Genomic DNA, 6,332 nt, shown 5'->3' with positions numbered 1-6,332 from the left:
CCTGGCGCTGCCACCTCCGGCACGTTTCTCGTCATCCCTGTTCTTACAGATGTTTTTTTCTTCTTTCGGAGGCGGCACAAACAACTACTTGAAAACTACCAGCGACTTTGATCAAGAAGAGGGGCTGGCGTGGCTGACCGGGCAGTCATGGCAATGCAGGCTTCTCCCGGGTTTTCCTTCCAGCGGCACGAGCCCATGATGGGGAAGGCAGACCCACAGCCCGGGAGGTGCGGGGCGCCCGCCGGCATAACCTTCGCGGCAACTCAGGCACCGCGCTGAAAATCTGTGTGTGCTGTTTTAGGAGTATCCCCCTCACACCGTTTCCCCAGAATATCAATTGTTAACGCTTGTGTGAAAGGAGAACAAGGCTGGAGGCGGGGGAGCCTGCCTAGTATTACTGCGGTACATGCCCGCTGTCCGGCGTGCCCGGCGTTGGGCAGCCTGGCCTCTCGGATGTTTCAGGAGTTTCTCTCCTCTCCAGCTAGCCATTTGCGTTACATTGCTTTCCAGGCCATGGTGGGAGGATGGCAGAGATGGCAGACGGGTCAGGCTACCAGCCAACACAGGGACCATGAGACAGGAGCAAGCAGACTGAGTGACGTGCCGGTGAGAGATTTGGGTGAGGAACTGAGATGGGAACGGGAGATGCTGCCTGACTTGCATTTCTCTTTGTGATGGTCCCACAGGTTCTGCTTAATGGTCACTCCTTTCCCCAAACACTTCCATCCCTTCAGGCTTGAACTTGATGGGCATGTTCTGCCCATTGGAGAGTGTCTTGCCCAGTTCAGTAATCAGACAGAGTAAATGCAAGTAGCTTCTTTGGCTCCAAAAGTTAGAGTTTCTTCCTCAGCCAGCAAGACTTGGCAGATCTGGGTCAAAAGCTACATGTGGCTGATGGCATTGCTATCTGGAGAAACCCTCATTCCAGGCTGACTGTAAATGTTTTGAAACATTCAAACATTGGATTAATTTACCAGTAACAGAAAAGAAAAGGACGTGTTCACCTTTTCTGTACTGCCTGTTTGTCTAACAAGGCTTTTATGTTATGAGCAAAATACCTGTTTCTGTGTATTTTACCCCAGTGTGTAACAGACAGGGAAGTACTACTGTATTGTAGTATAGCCATCCGTAACTTTATGTTTTCTTGCTTTGGCAACCTGAGGTCTTCCCTTAATTCCCATCTCCTCAGCAGAGAGTTGAGAATGCTGACTTCTGTTCCCTCCTCTCCATCCCTGCATATACAGATGGCCTAAGGGCAAGGGAGGCAGTTGGCTGTCCTAGCTGTAGGTAGAGAAACAAAAACATGAATTTGGAGAAGCAAAACATGGATCTCTAATTTCCCTGCTACCATGGGTAGGAGTTGACTGAGTTGCCACAGTTCAGTAATTACCCCAGTCATCTGAGCCACATGCCATGGTAATGAGCCACATACATGATCTTAATCTGATCCCTTATGAAAATAAATAGGCTAGGTTACATACTTTATTTTGCAAGTGGATTGGTTCAGCAACTGTGCACTGTCACTTACCATAGCTCCAGGAATGAATGGTGATCTGTTAAATCATGGGAACTTGATTTCATAGCTCTGTTCATCATTTATTCAGTCATTTTTCATCTCCCCTTTTTTCCTCGGAAATCTTAATGAACTCTTCCCTATCCTAGAATAGATGCAAAGGCTGCACAGGAACCAAACCTCTGCAGAACCGTCCAAACCTTTTCTTGTTTGCATCATTAGCAATTTATGCTGCACCAGCTATTTCAAGAACCTGAAAGAACTTCTCTTGCCTCAGCTGTAACTTTTACTCTACCATGATATACATGAGCAGAGGTGTAAAACACAAAATAACAAAATAATATTTGCTTATGATGCTCATTTCTTTTTATATAGCACAGCAAAAGAGTGAAAGCCTATTAATTACCGAACTCACAGCACCAGCAGAAGCGACTGCCCATTCTCCTGTTCTTCAGTCCCATTTGGCTGATGGAAAATCTGGGTAAAATGTGGTGAGTATGCTCTGCGATACAACATGGGAATCTGCCTTTCTCCAGGCTCTTTGGCATTGGGCCTGGCTCTTAAAAGGAGGGCAAAGGGGGTATTTCTAGTGTTTATTGTAATCCCCACAATCGTGGTGCTATGCTCATTTTTTAGGCAAAGGGCAATAGTTTGGAGAGGGGCTGTGTGAGTATTTGCCAAGCTCATAAAATGTCTGTGAGACTGGCATGTTCAACCCCACCCCTAGACTGCTTTTAACCCTTTCATTTCTACATAGCTTCATCTCTGTTTAGATGGGCCTCCTTAACATATTTCCTAAGAAAATGTAAACATTTAGGTGACAAAATCCTTGACAAAAAATAGTTTAGGCCTTTAAAAATATTCACCAGAACAATTTCACATTAATGCTTTTGTACGGTCTTTAAAAATTATTCCTATATTTTCTCACCTTCACTGCTGGTAGTGAATCAAACCTTTAAGGCTGCATTTTTCTTCTGCTAAAACTGGCCTGTAATATTTCAGGAATTTGAGTTTATAGTATAAGCGTAACTGAACATGTAAGGAATCTAGTAAGATGAGTGTAATACCAGAGAATTTGTTTATAAGGTAGCAAAAAGAGGTTAAAATTAGCTCAGCATTAGCTAACATGCACCAGTTAACCAAGCTTTTTCTCTAGTCTAGCATGTAATCTTTTCCTGTGATTCCACTGTTTGAGGACCATCTTAAAATCAGAAACCAGGTTTGAGCTTAAAAACCAAAGCAAAAATAACAAACTCTAATTTATAGCAAGAAAAAATTGTGCTAGTTAGTGCGGTTAGGTTTAGTTAATTGCAAACACACATCTTTAACCACATAAATCCTTTTCCCATTCTCAGCAATCTAGAAGTTGCAATTTAAGCATTAGTCCCTGTAAGAGAGTTGACTTACTGTACAATTGTAAAATTCCTGGCTGTGTAATTAGAGCAATTGGAGCTGTGTAGCCTCAAACTCACAAAATTCCGTTACTTTGCTATCCACAGCAAAAAAAAAAAAAAAAAAAGAAAAAAAATAGAAGGGAAGATTTTTCAAAGTTATTTTAAATGTGTCTAAAAGTGGACACAGCAGACAACTACATAATCCAGACTGAAGCTGATACATCTCTATAATATGGTCACACAATCTTGAATGTAAGAACCGTAGAACTTTGGGGATTTTGTTTTAAAGGTTGGATATTAATTACATGCTTATTCTTTTTTTTTCACCACAGTTGTTTTCCTTAACATTTTGTTCTATATATTTTGGACAGTTGCCCTACAATTTCCTCCCTTTTCTACTATTCCTCCTATGTGCACTTTTTTCAGTATTTGAAACTCAAGCCCTAGTCTGCAATTGAACTGACATTAATGAAAGAATATTTACCTGGACAGACCCAGTGGGCCAAAGCTCATGTTCTTGGGCTCAGCTGTGGTGAGAACCTTCCTAGGCCAGATGCTAATGTAAGATGTTTTCCAAAACTGAAGAGTGGTGTGACTCAAACTCATCTAAACAGTGAGAACATACTTCTCTGAACAGTGTCAGAGAGGGGAAAATATGAAATCAGTTTTCAAGACCATGTCATATTATATGACTTAAAAAAGCCTTTGGAAAATCTTGACTACCTTACAAAACAAATTTGAACCAAAACACTAACTAATTTGTGTAAGCTTATCTTCATTGTACTGAGCTGAGTAATACTACTTGGTCTGCTGGTCATGGTGACCCAGCTACAGCCATTCCTCTCTGTGAGGTTTTTGCTCTTTGTTTGCCATGCCAAGGAGAGTCTGAGGTTGTGAAAGCAGCATTTCAGAGATGCAATTCACCACCTCACAGATGCTGGTGCCACTAAAATTCCCTTCATCCTTACCTCTTTCTGTGGTAAGAATGAAAGTAAGTTGTACAATGCTTAGAATTACCCTCTCTTTCAGAATATTTGTGAAAGAGAAGTAGAGATCTTATGCCACTCAGCCCAGCAGAACTATCGGAAAGGGAAACTTAATGAGGCTTCTGTGAAAATAACTTTCCACAGCTCTGAAAACACTTCATTTAGAAGTGGCGTGAAGTCATAGTACAGCACTTTGGCAGGTCGTTTTCCAGTTAGTGGAGTACAGACAGGCCAGGCTTTTGTAAAGTTGGGCAGGACTGACAGGAAGATGGCAGAAGGGACGCTCCATGCATGGTTTAGCACCGCAATAAAACAGAAAGCTCCTATGTAAGCAGCAGATGTGGCACGATCCCGGTGTTCCTTGTGCAACAAACTGCATATGCAACATCACGTCTCCACCACTGCAACCAGCCTGCACCTCTCCCAGACATTGTACCCAGCTCTCCAATTAACAGGCACAGTTGGAGCTGAAAGCGATGGCAGTGAGGAGCACCATCTACCTTTGAAACACTGGGGCTTCAGCTACTAACTCCTGGAATCATTCTTAAAGTTAGTGCCAAATGCCCTTAGAAAGCAGTTCTCAAGTGAGCTATGTCTGTATTGAACATTCAGTGTAAGGGTTTCTATATCAAGGAGGCTATTTCTATTTTGATATACATAATATAGTCATGCTATAATCAGAATTATATGCACTGACAGTCCTCTCTGTAAATATTTAACACTGTATGAGATAAACTTTATTAACATTGTCCACAACTATGTTTTACCTCACAGGCTGGGTTAAACTTCTACCACTTTTAAATGGTGGTTTGGTTTTGGTTTTTTTTTTTTTTTTCAGTGCAATATTTCACTGAAATTTAGAAAGTTTCCATGGTTAGGAGGTAGTGGTATATCCAGGTTTCATTTTCAAATTTCAGGATGGATAAATTACAACAGAGATTTTGTAGAATTTCATAATTGATTACATAATTCTCATCTCACACTTGCATCAGCTGATGCACCTCTCAGTTTATCCTGATTGATAGCAACACAAATGAAAACAGGATTTGGTTCTGTGTTTAAATCAAAATTAACATGCTATGCATAAAGACAAATACACATCTACTTATGCAAAGAAAAGCAAAAGTATCAGGCTCGGTGCTGCTACTATTTCTGTTGAGTTACCTAATTTGTGATTGCCTTAGTTTACCAACAACTCAAAGTGCACAAAGATGTATATGCATATGGAACGTCACCAATATTAGATTCAACTTATATTCCTTAATTCTTCAGGGAAAAAAAGACCCTTTGAGATATATCATCTCTAGAATTCTCCATGAACTGAACAGGGACTTGAATAGCTGCTTCCTGATAAATTACTACATGCACTCCCAAAGGCCTACCTTTTACTCATTTCCTCCCCAAGTGCAGACCTCATGAACCTGCTGAAATCACTAAATGGTATTAATATGAGACTCATAGCCCTGAAGGATAGAACTTCAATGGATACTATTATCAGGAAAGCATCTGAAGATGGCAGATGATATCTGACATACATAAAGCCTTATATATAATTCAGACCTAAGTCAAAAATATGAGGGAGTAAATAAGAACATAACTTACCTCCTTACCTTGACGAATTCTTTCTGAACATATTTGGATTGACATCAAATACAATAAATTTTTTCTAGCCTGCATCATGTCATGATATAATCAGTGGTGTGAAGGGTGGCTTTCCCATCACCTACCCTCTGAGGCCAGCAAAGGCTTATTAACTCTCCTTTCGTACATTTTGTAGGCTTTACACTTTGATATCAATAAGTTAAAAGACAGTAATACTTTTCTTTTTGCTAACATACCTTGAGGCCAATCCTGCTGCTTACTTCTTTTTCCAGAAGATAGAGGTTAGCTAGTTATGGCAAAGGAAGATGAAGGAGATCCTCCAAAGATGTCTGATTGTACAAATCCAGAAGGTCTTGGTCCAAAATGAAGTACACAAGTACGCAATTGTTTCACCACGGTGTCATTGGGCAGACATGGTTGTGCAGGGACAAGACAGAGTAGCACTTCTCTCTTCAGAAAGGGTTGTGGTCACCTTCCTCCCCCTGCTCCTGTAAGCAACACATAGTTAGAAACCAAAAAACTCTCCTTGAATTATCAAGGAAGGGATTGGAGAAACTGTCTGGGGTGGAGGAAATATGGATTATCTGGACAACATCACTGTGCTGAACCAAAGCCAACTGATATTGAGAGATTTTCTACTGATTCCAACTGTTTTTTTCTAAATCTTTTGCATCACTTGCAAGCATGGGCAGTAATGACTGGTGGTTCTACACAACTTTTCTTCTCTCATTTGCTCCCCTCTTTCTTTTGAATGTGAAGTTAATCACCTCTTAAGCCTACCTCTAGCTAGTTGTACTGGTGCTACATGAATCTTCACAGGAATCTGCTGTTTACTGG

The 6,332-nt window shown here is 41.0% G+C and overlaps 2 long non-coding RNA genes across 2 annotated transcripts; one reads left to right on the top strand and one right to left on the bottom strand.

The window, feature by feature from the left end:
- The first annotated feature begins 128 nt into the window (after positions 1 to 128).
- Positions 129 to 2,186, top strand: LOC108639174. The gene is made up of 3 exons (XR_001920306.2): positions 129 to 402; positions 511 to 619; positions 1,889 to 2,186. It is a non-coding gene; the product is annotated as an uncharacterized LOC108639174 (long non-coding RNA).
- On the bottom strand, positions 1,075 to 5,980 carry LOC108639173. The gene is made up of 4 exons (XR_001920305.1): positions 5,732 to 5,980; positions 3,392 to 3,536; positions 1,529 to 1,658; positions 1,075 to 1,281 (listed from the first exon to the last, which is right to left on the bottom strand). It is a non-coding gene; the product is annotated as an uncharacterized LOC108639173 (long non-coding RNA).
- Positions 5,981 to 6,332: the final 352 nt, after the last annotated feature.

The sequence above is a fragment of the Manacus vitellinus genome, unplaced genomic scaffold (genome assembly GCF_001715985.3).
Source record: "Manacus vitellinus isolate BGI_N305 unplaced genomic scaffold, ASM171598v3 scaffold_17_pilon, whole genome shotgun sequence".
NCBI classification, from domain to species: domain Eukaryota; kingdom Metazoa; phylum Chordata; class Aves; order Passeriformes; family Pipridae; genus Manacus; species Manacus vitellinus.
The sequence above is the reverse complement of the archived record's forward strand: the minus strand, read 5'-3'. Positions and strand labels throughout refer to the sequence as shown.